Source organism: Clupea harengus, chromosome 11 (assembly GCF_900700415.2).
Source record: "Clupea harengus chromosome 11, Ch_v2.0.2, whole genome shotgun sequence".
NCBI lineage: Eukaryota > Metazoa > Chordata > Actinopteri > Clupeiformes > Clupeidae > Clupea > Clupea harengus.
The window spans coordinates 6,939,414-6,954,998 of NC_045162.1; positions in this window are offsets into that span (position 1 = coordinate 6,939,414).

Consider the following 15,585-nt stretch of genomic DNA (forward strand, 5'->3'; position numbering starts at 1 on the left):
CTGACCAGTAGGTCGTGTAGGGGGTGTGTAGTGTTGTCTGACCGGTAGGTCGTGTAGGGGGTGTGTAGTGGGTGGGGGGGGGTGTAGTGTTGTCCATAATGTGAAGCAGCTTGTGCAACACCCTTCTTTCCACAGCCACCTCTAGAGGCTCCAGAGCAGTCCCCAGCACAGAGCAGTCCCCAGCACTCCACAGCCACCTCTAGAGGCTCCAGAGCAGTCCCAAGCAGAGCAGTCCCCAGCACAGAGCCAGCCTTCTTTATTAGTCTGTTCAGTTTCTTAGAGTCGCTGCTGCCGCAACAGATGGCTGCAAAGAAAATTGCACTTGCCATACCAGACTGGTAGAGGAGGGCCTGAACAGTGAACATTTTGCTGCACACATTGAATGACCGAAGGTTCCTCAACACGTACAGTCTGCTCTGTACCTTCCTGTACACACGCTCCATATTCCATTTCCAGTCCAGCCTGTTGTCACGGTGAACACCACCCAGGTATCTGTATCCCTCCACCACCTCCACCTCATCTCTAAAGGATGGAGATAGTGTTCGGCTTAGTACAGATCCTCCTAAAATCCACAACCGTCTCCTTGACCAGCCCTTTGGTCACATTTAAGAGAAGATGGTTGTTCCACCATGCCACAAAGCGGTCCACCAGTTCCTGGTACTCGGTATCCTGTCCACCACTGACACACCCCAGGACTCTGAGCTGTAGTGGAAGTCTGAGGTATACAGGGGAAGAGGAAGGGGAAGAGGAAGAGGTGCTTCTGACCACCTGCTCAGACACACATCCCCTCAGCTGCGGAAACTGTGGTCTGTCCATCAGGTAGTCAATGATCAAGGAGGTTCTGGAGGCTTCTACCTGTATCTTTTGGAGCTTCTCACGCAGCAGAGTAGGCTGGATTGTGTACAATAAAGGTATTGGCTAAAATCAAAGAACATGATCCCCCACAGTACTGCCTGCTTTGTCCAGGTAACAGTGGGTTCGCTGAAGCAGGTAGATGTTGGCGTCTTCAACACCAACCTCGGGGTGGTGGGCAAACTGGTGGTAGGTCTGAGATGGGAACACACACAACTGCAGCGAAACACTGAACTTGCCATGTGTTCTTCTTCTGCTCACACACACCAACAGCCACACATTTGTTCAAAAATGCCACAAACACACACACACACACTGCCCTAACTCATTCACTACGGCCCAGAGACAAAAAAAAAAAATCGGCCCTCTCTCTGAGATTGGTTCACTCAAAGCAAAACAACGTAGTCTGGCCAAATCCCAGGAAATATTAGCATTAAACAGATCAAAAGACTAAGAAAGTAGACCAAAAAAGCACTTGAAATTGACTTGCTTTCATAGCATGAACGCACGGCAGTGTTCTTTGATTTCATCAGTCTTTCAGAAGCTGTTTGAGGCTCCTGTAATAAAATCACTCTTCCTTTACTTCTTCGCCCTAGGGAGGTGTGCTCTTCATTAACTGTCTGTCCAGAAAACGTGGAAAATGGCAACCAATATTTGATGTGGCATATGAATGAACACATATATTATTTTCCTGTGTGATGCAAGCTAGCATATGGCAATTACAGACATGAGGTGACAGACAGGAAGCTTATGTCTACCTTTGACAGCCCAGCTATGCAGCCCGGCTACTGCCTGAGCAATGTTCATCACTCTCAAAGAGATTAACTTGAACTCGGGTTAAAAAAAAGTAATCTTAAAAAAACCAAGGTGGAGAAGACTCAAAACATTGTCACAAAATGGATTTTAAATAGAAAATGGCAACTTAATCATTGTGCTCCACCACGAGACATTGTAAGAACAATTGATAGAGCTGCTAGACAGACAGATAGACAGGCAGGCTTACTTCAGTGTATACACACAGACACACAGATTCACAAATATGCAGATATGAATTTGGTCCATGTCATTTCAAGTTTGACTTGCACAAAACAGCAGTGTTTCAGATATTACATGTGGCTTAAACACACACACACTGTGAGGTTCCCAAAGAGTGACCCGTAGCGAGACAAAAAGAGGTCACTTGACTCGAGGGTTCTTTTATGCCCATTGATGTGTGTGTGTGTGAAAGAGAGAGAATGACAGAGAGAGTGTGAGAGTGAGTAAGTGTGTGTGTGGTGTGTGTGTGTGTGTGTGAGAAAGAGAGAGAATGACAGAGAGAGTGTGAGAGTAAGTGTGTGTGTGGTGTGTGTGTGAAAGAGAGAGAATGACGAGAGAGTTTGAGAGTAAGTGTGTGTGTGAGAGTGTGTTTATGTGTGTGTGTGTGTGTGTGTGTGTGAGGGGGGAGGTGCTTCCCTTAGAGAAGAAGAGCCGAAACAGCAGCAGGCAGAGGATCCATGCTGCCCCCATAGCCTGTGTGTGGATCTGACAAGCACTGACCTCTGGCTAAATGGTAAGTCAATAGTTTAAAGTACATGCCAGGACTGCATGTTGCCCGGCAACACCAACCAACAGCCCCGGCCACCCCCTCCACGCGGCAAAGGCCTTCTGTGTCTCCGAGGCCAAAATCACATCTGAAGCAGTTAACAGTTGACACCACAGTAGACAGGCCTTAGATAGACTTTTGCCCGAGATAAACATTAATACCTTCTAACATCCCTGGTGCTTAATGCAAAGGCCTGGTAGACAGCCTGAAGTCCCAACATTACAGACAGAAATGACAATAGCCATAGATATACTATAGAAACCAGAATAACTACAGATGTGGGCACAGCGTTGGCACAGAGAGGGCACGCTGCCCGTCTCCAATGAAGCACATGATTTGAGTCTGGTGATTATTGCTCATCGTGAGCTTAGGGCTGCAACTACAATCGGGGTTTGTTCCCAAACAAAACTCAGGATCATCTCACACATGATGCAGCACATAAACAGCATGCAAAGTCACTGTACACAAATGTGAGCATGGATTTATTTGGCAGGGATCTGACCTAATTTTAACTGGGTTCAGTGGGTGTAGATTGGGCGCCTCCTAGATAGTTTAAAAGCCTGCACTGAGTGACAAACTCATCAAAGCATATTTTCCAAAAAGCACACAAGAGACTTACTGGCAATTTGTCAAAATTAAAATGGCCCCATGTGTTCCTTTTACACAAACAACATAGCCATCAATCTACAAATACATCCTTTTATCCATCAACCCATCCCTCCATCCATGACGTATCCTCCTGAGAACCAACCCATAGACTTGTCTCCTCTGTAGTTGACATTTCTTTTAAGGAAATCACAAAAGAAGAGAAATTGGATGACACTTTTTTTTTTTGTCTTGGTTCCCAGGAGGATATACCCATTTAAGGTGACGCCATAAGTATTAAGTTATATATGACGTAAGTAATTGTTCAACTGTATTTCAACATTTCATTTTAGCCCAATACCAATTCAACAGTGAATCCAACAGCATTCAGCTTTGGTGGACTATTCCGACATCAACGAAACAAACAGCTTGACAGGTGGCTCACATGGCTGAGGTGAAAGTCCCTGCGCAGCAGTGAAACCCCTTCGCCCTGTGGCATGGGAAGTGGTTTCTGCGCTTGTCTGTTCAAGGCCTCGGTGCTGGGGCACATGTGCTGACAGCGTGTGGGAGCCCCCCTTTAACCCCGCCAGTGAAACAGCGGTCACTCGGGAGGTGGGGGGGGGGGGGTGGGGTGGGTTCTGAAGCTGCTCAGCCAAGGGGTTTTCATTCGAGTAAATCCTTCAGAAGATAAACAGTGATGGGGAGGGGGTACAAATCGCACAGGGAAACCTGCTTACGTGTGAAACCCGGAGAGGAGCGGTTTACACACGTCTGTTTTGCTGCTGGTCTGAATAAACAGCAATCTTACACCATGAATTACAAACTAAAAATAACTGTGTGGTTTCAAGGCAAAAACAAAACAAAAAAAAACACACATACCTTAACCCTATTCATGGCTAATAGTCGGTCATAACTTTTTATGGATCCACATTTTTGTGGTGATATCAAATCAAGTGCTTCAAGCATCATGTTCCTTACTGACTACTCTATACCTCCCCACACTGTCTCTTTTCAGCCACACACTAGCCTGCTTCTCAAAGTAACGAGTGAGTGACCCACAGATAAAGGAGCAGAAAAAAAAGAAAAAGAAAAACTATTTCCATATATATTGAGTGACCTTTACCCTTAGCGATGGGGCTCGGCACAGAACAGTGTATCATCACCGCTATATTAAACTCAGATATTGCCTTCATCCAGCTGCACTTGAGCAGTGGGAATGTGCCTGGGAGAATGTAACCTCCACCATCAGGCTAATGGCCACCATCTTCATACAATACTTGACCTTTTTTTCTGAGGGCGCAAAACCACAGATCATTTCCAGCGCCTCTGGAGACACAACTGAATGGGGGGCACAAATGGCTCCACAAAATCCAGTTATGGCATTCATGTCTGGGAAAAAGAAAAAGAAACCCAGCTGTACGGCAGCAATGGCTCTTCATCTCACATAAAAACAATATGCAAGATATGGTTTTATGAATGAATCACACAGCATTTATGTAGGCTAAGCTGCCAATGACAAAGTACAGTTAGTGAAGCACAAATGAGCTGGAAGGTCAAGCTAGCTCTAAGATGGACCTGAAGGAAGGAAAATGCCTCTTCATTAATACCATATCAGTGAATCCAATTACCTGATCAATTCAGAGTTCAATACAAAGCTTGACAATTACTCTATATAGCACTACACAGAAAATGTAAGTTTAAAAAAAGGAATTGACAACCCTCAATACTAAGAAGCACCGGCCCTATCTGGGATTGTGTGCATATCTGAGAGACATTTTTCCCCAACAAAGCAGCACTGGCCCTATCTGTTCAGTTTTTTATTTCAGCTCTTCAATCCGTTTCCCCCCACGCGCTCTCACCACACACACACACACACCGTCATCACACACTCATTCAGTTAAGATCTTCTATTAGAGCTGAGCCACAGCCGGTTATCAGAGCAGGAACCTAATGAAGCAATCTCGCCTTCCTCTGACCGTGAAAAGCACCCTGTACCTCTGTACGGCGACGGCTTCCTTTCTACCTCTGTACGGCGACAGCTTCCTTTCTACCTCTGTGCGTGCCCAGATGAAACGGCTCGAGTCAAGAACACGTTTTCACTTCTCGTCTCAAGCACACATACTACAGTTACACGCACGACAAAAAAAAAAAGGCTTTAAAAAGGCAGGAATATTTAGCCGCCCCTCAGGCTGAGTGGACATCGCATACTTTATATTTCTTAAGAATTCAATTAAATGAATTCTAAAAATAAAATAAAAAGTATTTTCCCATGCCAGTTCCAAACATTTCTCCTGCTCAACACAGCAATAAATAGAAAGGGGGGGGTTGGTACATTTTATATCTTAAAAGCTCCGTGATAAAAACCTTTTTAGTGTCTTGATTATTCTTGTAATCTGATTTCCTAACACACGTCTCTCTCAAATGCCATGGGGGTCAATCCTCTGCCATGAGAAGCCGTGAATATTGATAGAGGCTGTGTGCTGTGAGAAGGCACGTCTTCCCCCCCCCTCCGTCTCACATTTAGAAAAATCTGCCTAAAGCAAATTAAAATCTCAGTTCAAATGGTTGCCTCTGGCCTCCTTGATGAATAATGTAATACAGATAATTATTATAATACATAAGCTTTGCCTACAGTTTATCAGTGTCACAATTTCTAAAGTAATCGACTGATGTTCCCCCAAAATCACATTAGCAGCAAGCTGTCTGTGTTAGAGCAGTAAAATCATGCCACAAGACAACAAGAAAATTCAGAAACTAGTCCATTGTGGCTAATATGACTATTGGCATGACCAACACACAGCATTTCCAGGCTATCCCCACTGCTTTGGTGTTTGTTTTCCAACAGCAGTCGAAATAATTGAGATAGTCATAAAAAACTCTCCATGGTCTCTGCCGGGGCCTATTCTTTGTCTAGTCTGTCACAGAAATCCATTAAGCCAAAGATGGAAGCCCTTCCAAAATGGTAATGGATTCTGGGAGCAACTGTTTACTTTTGAGTTTTTTTGTTCTTATGCCAGGACTGTGCCGCCTGATTCAACATCAGCAGAGGATTAGGGTTCTGTCAATCAGTGGCCCATCTTCCTCACAGAACCACTTGTCTAATGGCTTCACTTTACTGAGAAAATCCTTACAAGATTTTAAGTATTAAAGCCCACTTCAACAACGGAATTCATAACAGTCTGTGTGGTTATGTCGTTTCCAATGTGTCTGCACTCACACACACACAATTCACTTTCAATTCAACTTTGATAAATGGCAAGAGGCTTTGTTGACTGTCAAACAAACATCTGAATGGACACCATTATGTGGAGATTTATAGAAAGACTATTTGCTCTAAGCACTTACTCACTTACTAGCCACAGCCCAGTAAAAAGGGGATCTGAGAAATCAAATGATCTACAATATATTAATGTGCCCCTGGCTGGCCATGCGTATCTACAAGAATGGCAGTGGGACAGGATTAGGGTAAAATGAACAAATACTAAGCTTTGCTTTCCTAAATCTGAGCAAAAACTAATTGTGATTCATCAAGGCAATGATTCACTATGAGATATGAGATCTAACACAAGCTTGCATTGCTCATTCAAACAAATAGAATAGGCATTGTACTGCACATACAAACAATTTGGAATAAAAAAAAACTGAACTGGAATACCTTTTTCCATTTTCCGCTTAAGCGAGTCATGCTTCATACCGTAGCTGTATTATGGCAGGTAATGAAAATGTTCTTTTTCAAACCCAGCCACCCCTCCTCATTTCCTTTTGACTTGAACTGATGAGATTCTCCCTGATTTCTCTGCTTCCCCTTTTCTTTTTGGGATGGCAACTTCAGACAGTGATCAAGAAGATTTCCCAGGGGCTTCTCTGATCCACCACACACACACACACACACACACACACACACACACAGACACACACACCCTTCCCCATATCCCCTCCTTATGAATATTAATGCCTTCCCCCCTGCTGCAGCTAATGGTCAGAACGTGAAAAATGGCCCCGATTCCACGGCTCCCGTAGCTCCCCCCAGGAGAGCCATACAGATGAGGAGCAGACGCCGTCTGGGCCGAGGGAAGGGGGGGACTCTCCCGTCAGCCAGGGGCCGGAGATGCCTCAGCGCACTGCAGGCCACAGGCCTGAGGTTGGAGAACCAACACCCAGAACCGATCCAGCTGTCCGGCCCAGTGGAAACCAGCTAAAAATCAAAAACACAACGGGGCCAGCTTTTGGGGTGCGCCGCTCGTCCCTGTGCGGGGGCTTTTTTCGCGACTGAAACAGATTTTTTTCTCTCTCCCTTTCCAATGCAGCCCTTTCAGAGTCGTTGCATCACCCCACTCATTCGGGGGTTTGGATGGCCAGTTGGCTTTGAGCTCATTCGTCTGGGCTGATTGACAGCGTCACTCACTCTTAAAATTGCGAGCCCGGTTTTTTTCTTCTTTTTTTCACGAAAGCTTAAACAGCCACAATGAACTGACAGATAAAGTGCTGCAGTATTTATTCTTAAACAGCGACATTCAGTGCCGAAATGGTGCCTCTTATGTGCTTTGTCGCCGAAATCCTATTAATGTTGGTTGAGCACACAGACACAATGAGCGCCTGCACACTGATATCTGCAACATCTAGAGATTTCTCTCAACACACTGCGTAATGGCAATGTCAACTGACTTAAAATGCATTCACTCCGATTAATAATGCAAGGGAAATAGAGGGTACAGATGAGCCGTCACCCAAAAAACAGACAGACACACAGACACACACACCACCTGGTATCAGAGTTTAAAGAAATCCTCAGGCCGTCTTAACCTGGGAGCCTGTTGGGTGGGGGATTCAGCAGCACGAGTGTCTAATTTAACCAACGACGCTTTGTAATCTGTCACACCAATACGGCTTCTGAGGAAGACAAAGCCGTTTAATGTGACGTGTTAACATAGCTGCAGTCCTGTATTTTACAGACCTTTTTCATTCCCATTCTCAGGGCTTTCATTAGTGCGCTGTCATTTATTCTGCCACTCGCCACAGTCGCACTAGTTAGTCTGTGAACGCTTTCAAAAATATGTCTCTTTCCAGCCTCGCCATTGATCTTTGGGTTCTCACACAAAAACGGGCCTTGGCAACAACTCCACATGTGCCACAACCCTTACCAAAGCAGAGCTGAAATGCTGAGAACTGAGAGATCCCTGGAAACTCTTTTTGTTTTCGCTACCAAACTGGTAACATCAAACTCAGCATCAATTGAATGCAAATTAAAAAGATTATGGGTGTTCCTATGGGGAAGCTGTCCTAATCAAACCCTTCAGATTCACCTCCACTTCCCACAAAAAAAAACCTTCTACAACTGCCCCTGCCTCAACTGCCCCTGCATCAACTGCCCCTGCCTCAACTGCCCCTGCCTCAACTGCCCCTGCCTCAACTGCCCCTGCATCAACTGCCCCTGCCTCAACGGCCTGAAAGCCTCATCAACACACAATAACCATTATACTGTTGCTCAACCAACAAAACCCAGCAGGACACAACAGAGAAAAAAAAGGGAGAGGGAGAGAGAGGGAGGGGGGAGGGAGAGATAGGGACAGAGAGAGAGAGAGAGAGAATGAGAGAGGATGAGAGACACAGAAAGAGTTGAGTGAGTGAGTAAGAGGGACAGAGACAGAAAGAGGGAGAGAGAGAGAGAGAGAGAGAGACAGAGAGCGAGAGAAACATTCAGTCACTGAAAAGGAGCCCCTGGGGTCATATCATCACTACTGAGCTGAGAGGAGACCAGCGCAAAAGCTTACCTGCAGTTTGGTGGTGGGTCTAGTGTGATTTCAGCAAGCTCCTTCTGGATCCTGGAACACAAAGTGTGAAAACATTAAACTACGATCAAAAGCCTAACTATACTACACTGACATTTTTTTCCTGTCATCATATCTCAGCTGTTATGACAAGCTAATAGTTCACATTATCTGAAAACAGTGAATCTTTCACCATCATGGCACTGACATGATACGGCAATGTCATATCCAGCAACACATACATGTTACCGAGATGAAAAAGCACAGCCACAAGGGCTTTCCTCCTTTGGACTACATCACATCCAAGGACTTTTAAGCATCGTGTAAAGTCAGGTTTGTGCAAGCCTGTTTTGTTATGCTTACATAACACAGTTGGCTGTGGTCACAGCACTTTACCATGCACCACTCTTAAACAGAGCAATCTGTTTCAAAAGACAACACTAAAAAAATGCTGCTCCACACCTCCTGCTGTCTAATGTGAGGACATGATACTGACGGTTACTGTCACCACTTTCTCATTCAAGGATTTTCTTTCTGTTAATGTAATTGACGTTCATGTAATAGAATCGGTTCATCTGTCTCAAGTTCTGTTTCCAGTACTCTAACCTCGCCTTGGTTCACTGCTACAGTTCGAACTGATATTTATCTCCAACACCCTCCTCCAGGAATGTTAATACCATAACAATATTTATAATTTTTTATCTAAACCACCAGCAGAAACTGTTGGTGTGACACATTCTTTCAGGACATTATGTCATATTCAGGCTCATATTCTGATTAAAATACTTGTTGTCATGCTATTAATTCTGTTCCCCCTTCCAAATTTCTCTGTGCTATAAATATATCTTGTGAGGTGTGACTAATCCCAAGATGGAAGGAACAATGACACACCCCAAATAAATGGCCAGAGTCATATGAACTCTTTCGTTTTCCCCCTGAGGTCTAACTTCCATTGGAACAACCTGACAAACCTGAGTCAGTAATGTTAAAAGAGAGTCCTTCACAGCACTGTGTTGGAGAGCTCTAAAAGATGACAAAAGCTCAGCACTGGATTTCCCCTTTACGGTTTCTGTTTCGATCAGAGAGGCTTGCTGGTACGGCATCCTTGAGACAACAGGCTCTGTGTCGATCTACAGAGAGCACCATCCTGACCAAAAGGTTTACTCAACTGATGGCATAACTACAGTATCGGTACCATTCTAAAGCTGGACCACCTGGGAGACCGGAACCGTTCTAACCGCCACACAGTGCCGATCGGGGGCAGAAATACACCATCATAGCCGAGGCAGATCCAAAGAGAAGCCAAACTAGGCCATGCTAGTCGGAGTCGGGCTCTACACGCCATTAGACATTTCAGACCATTAGACATTCTGCGCCATGAAATCCATTTTCATGACACATCCAAATCCCTCTAAACAGTCCCACTCCGCCTGCATTGTTTTTTTTCTGCTGCTGCTCATTGTGGTCACATCTCCTGTAGTTCTTGGCGTTCCTCCCTCAGACTTCAAATAGCCAAGCTGGCTCCAGCATGCCTGGTATGGCACGGAGCCTCTCACTCAGAAGGATAGCAGATGCTACGGGTGACAGAACCAATGTGAACAGCGCAACCCTGCATTTGATCCTGACACAAGGAGGATTAAGGTACGCACTGTTCACATGTAGAGGCCTATGAGGAACCCCACCGGTCAGTGTCCATTCAACGCTGCAATATGGATGGCTCCCAAGTTTCAAAACCTACATTAACGCCACTAATGGTTCCCCTTAAGATTCTGCTTACGGTATGAGTGTGCACTGCATCTCCCCGCGCTAAACCAATGAAAGTCTTGAATTACCTCTTGGCACTGGTGGAGAGCTTGGCGGCGGTTTTGCTGGAGATCTTGGTCTCCTTCTTCTTGGGCTGGACCTGCTCGCGCTGCTCGCGCTCCGGCTCGGGGGGCGCCGACTCCCGCTGTTCGATGTCGGAGCTGCCCCCGCTGGTGCTGGGGCTGTCGTCCACTCTCTGCACCTCACTGGACATCCTGGCCCTGTCCTGGAGGTCAAAGGTGAGAGGTCACGCTCAAGTCTCTCAGGAAAGCACGTGATGGGGCTGTAGTAGAATCAAGGTTAAAGATACCCCCCCCCCCCCACAGAAAGAACGGCCTTTGTTGTACGGTCGTGATTATAGAGAAGGAAGTGACCACAAAGTTTGAGACTACAGGGACATCCAGCTCTCCCAGAGTCTGTAGAAACAGATGAGGAGGTGCCATCTCTGTTATGTGAGGTGTAAAAAATGTGAATCACCTCTCTAAGGAGAGTATGGGACAAGGTGTTTACATAGGATTAAGCTCATCATGAACGATTCTCAAATATGATCTTTGCCAAACACCAACAGTGTCTGAATATATGAACACACCTGATGCCTTTAGTCATAAATGTTTGGGATTTTGTAAATTTGGGATCTACAAGGATACATTCATGTGGCATATTGTTCCAAAAACAAGGTAAAGATAAGATTTTAAAAAAATTGTGGAAGGGATGGATGATTTTTTAAAAAGCATTCCATGGTCAATGAACTTAGAGAATGCCATCTACAGTGAAAATGTTCTCCAAAAGCCTCCTGACCACTCTCAGGAGATACATCTCACTGAAAAGGTTTTGTATCACTCGTGTTCTTTTACATCTCTGTCATCAAACAAAAACCTGAATGTAAATGGGGAATTCTGATGATGGTTGATCTCAAGGGACCGCTCATAAAAGACCCTTTGCACTCCTTGTCAAGCCTGGAATGTTTAATAAAGACCCGTCTAAAATCCCTTTTACGTGTGGTGGCACTATTAGTTAGGAGCTATAGGACAGAGAATTGTTTTTAGAGTGTATTAAGAAAAACATGGCTTGAAAAGACCCTGATCCGGCTACTTTAGTTGCATCGTTTGTGGTAGAAGGAAACTATGTCAAACATTTAATTGCATTGTTTATACACCCCTTGCCAACCAATATTGGAGTCCCCAAGGCCGTGGCTGCCTGCGGCAAATGCAATTATTACCATTTCCAACGACTGTTTCAAATTCTCCTAATCCGGAGTGACTTACGTTTCATTATAAAATGTCCACTGTTTAATTGAGAAAAGGCACACTTTTAAAGATTTTAAATGAAAGGGCTCCCTTTCGTCTCGAAACTAGCTCATTGTGTGACATGAAATGCTACGGTATTCTTTTGATGAATCAGAAATACATGTGGCTCTCTTTTACCGGAGAGCTGTCAGACCGCGATTGAAAACACACATCATTAACCCTGCAGGAATAGTAGACCCCGCTGCTACATGCTCATTAGACGCCACTATTTACATCAAGAGGCCCGAGAATCCTCAACTCGAACAAAATTGCTAACAATAATAAGCAAACAATGCCATTGACATGGATCTCCCAACAGGCTGCGGGCCGGGGACTTCACCAGAAGCCCGTTCGAAGCGCTAAGACCCAAAGCACCGCTTGAAAAATGAGTGAATTCGGAAACGTTTCTCCAATGACCACGATGAGGTCTGCCTCGGCACAAAGAGAGGCACGTCCCACACATCTCCTTATTGGAAAACAGCACTTCCACGGGACATTTACTCACTTTTCTTACACGGTCGAAGGGCAGTTATCGGCATACGATAACGTTACCTGTCGAGCGGCCGTCGATGCTGAACACGCTATGATTTTCCCAGGTGAAAAAGATATCCTGAATCGGCCGTCTGATCGCTCTCGTCTCCTCGCTATTTAACTGAAGGTAGCAACAGAAAAAGCGATAACAGAAACTGAGACAGCCGGACCGCCTCTACGCGCGCTCTCAACATGGCGCACGCAGCGCGTTCATGTGAGCTTGGTGCTGTGGGGTATAATCACTCATTTCAATGTGACTATTTTGTTATTTTATGAGAGTTAAGAAAAGCTTGAATCACAGCACATGTTTCATATATTTTACCCAGGTCATGTACCCAACCTCATGGAAACTGAGAACATTACTGAACCTGTAGCGCAGACAAAAGTTTGGAAAGGAATATTCAGTTATATGCAGTTATGCATCCTGATGGACTCCCTGTGCCATGTGGTCTAAAAAGCAGAAAAAGACTTAAGAAGTATTGTTCACTGCGTTTGTTGTCAAATAATATGTCTACCTGTCAGGCACTGAAAATGATATACTTAAGGGCTCAAGTAAACATCTCTGTAGAGAGATATTAATTTTTCCATGTTTGTGTTGATCATCATCACACGGTTGAATGATGGTAGCAGCAGCCGTAGCTTACATTAGCGACCAAACAGACTCGATGACCAAAATTCAGAGCACAAATAAAAACATCAGAATGCTTGATAGGCTACTTACATTCTTTGATTTATCTCATTTTCAACCTTACATTTCCACTTACTAACTCTGTCCACTTTGTATATATACAAAGTATATATACTATATAATATACACTCTCTTTATACGTAAAATATGTACGTATATAATATTTGTATATTGTAACTCTCCACTGTCCATCACTGTACATGTTGTAAAATATAGCATCACTTATGCTGTAGTACTTACTTTCCCTGCACTTATCTTTAAACAATATATGTATATATATATATAAACTATATTTTTGCACTCCTGGTTAGTTGCTAAATGCATTATATTGGCTTTGTACCTGTACTCTGCACAATGACAATAAAGTTGAGTCTAATCTAATCTAATCTGATAGAAACACACAGTGTTTTCTGAAGACACACACACACACACACACACACACACACACACAAGAAAACTAGATTCAGAAACAGGAAATATCCATTGAAATATATGTACACATGTTTCATCTCATTCAAATCTGTACATGTACGCATGGAATCCACGTCCCTCTTGCTGACTGAGTGTCCGTGAAAAATCCTGGATGTGATTCCCCCACTGCTGTTTTAGGGATTATACTCTCCACAGTCATCAGATCAGCATAATAAAAGCGGAGTCTGTGGAGGGGTTGGGCGGCAACCTGTGAGGCTGCGTGAATGGGGCAGGCTTCGGGCTTTAGCACTTCCTATGTCTCACCCTGACAGGACTCAAGGTCAGGGCTGAGCAGTGCCGGGCTCGCTGCTTTGTCATGGTAATAGAGGGGGAGGCGATGTGGTTGGGGTGTGTGGGCGGGGGTGGGGCGGAGGGCTAATAAGCACAGATCCCTGCTCTGCTCTCTCCTTGGCCCTGGGCTCTCTGCTTGCTTGCCTGCCTCAGCGTAACTACAGTGAGAAATGCACCGATTATGGTAGTGTGCGGTTAAAAACTGTGCCTAGGTTTGTGCCCAGGAGCCACGGAGCCGGTGCTTTGATGGGGCTGTGTAGGGGTCTGTGTAGGAAAACTCTGCTTGAAGAGGACAGTTTTCTCCCCTCTGATAAACTCCAGCTGCTTAGGCGGAAGGACTGTTTTGGCACCGACGAGGAATGGCATTAAATCCTAGGAATTGGCCCGCAGGGGAAGTGCTGGTGAGTGTTGGGGGCTTCCTGTGCATTTGCTGCTGAGGGAGGCACATCCAACTGTTCCATCATAGCATCACATTCCAGCGAGACTGAAGGCATGGAGAAAGGGAGCACTCCAACACCCACACACCCACACATCACCCCCCCCCCCCCCCTCACACACACACACACACACACACATAAACACTCACACACACACGCACACACACACACACCAAAGAGCCAGACCTCAATAACAAGGGGTCTTAGTGGTTTGTCAGATATTAATCCTCAAGCCAAAGTCTTAACATCTGGAGTGAAGAGAACACATGTGTGGACTCTCACCACTCACACCACCGGGGCAATGGAGGGTGGTGACTCCTGTCACCAGCCAGATGTATTAGTAGGCTGCTGCTCCCCGAGCCACACAATCAGGAGACCTCAGAAGGTTGCAGTGTGGGAAACAAGGGAGTTTAACTTTTCAGAATGTGTCTATGGTCATAAAGCAGCACACCAGCACAGTCTCTCTGTAATTTGAGATTTTAAAACACCAACACCAGAGCACACTCGGGAGAGGGGCGTGTAGTTTGTCTATTTACTATTGGGTGGGCCACTGAACATCATGACATGGGCTGTGTGTATGTCATATGCTTTAACAGTGCATGGAAAAATAATGGGCAGTCAAATGAGGGTGTGTGTGGGTAGGAGGAGGAAGGGGCTTGTATTACTGGGCTGTGCCTTTTTTCCTCTCTCCCCTGGATCCTGATCATAGATTCAATTGAACTAATATTAGACGGAGACTTGAATGGGAATGCCATTGTGCACTCTGACACGGAAATTTTACAGTCTTTTCAAGCTGCAGGGAATTTGAATTCCTATGTAACAGCAGCACAGCATACAGCACTGCTCCATTTACATACTGGCCAACACCGTGACATTTATATTTCTCTTATCTTGGTGTGTGTGAAACAAATACAATATGTTCCTGAAGTCACCGTAAGGCTATGTGTTACATTACAAATTCCGCAAACATGAGTCCGCAGACAGCACATTTCAAACATCATTCATCACTGCAAAAGCAGATAATTCATTGTGAGGACTTTTCATCATAATGACACTTACTGCCACCTGAGCTGTGATGAAACAGAACCCTTGACCTTGTTGCCACGATAACCATATTCTACCAGCCTTGTTCAAGATCGCTTCACATGTTCCCCAGTCCACGGGCATTAGTAGACGATTCTGATGTCCCTTTGAAAGTGATCTAATTTAATTAATCGGTGATTTGGCTTACACTGACTGACTCATTTATTTAGAATGCACAATCTCTGGGCTGGATGAGAAACACCCTGAG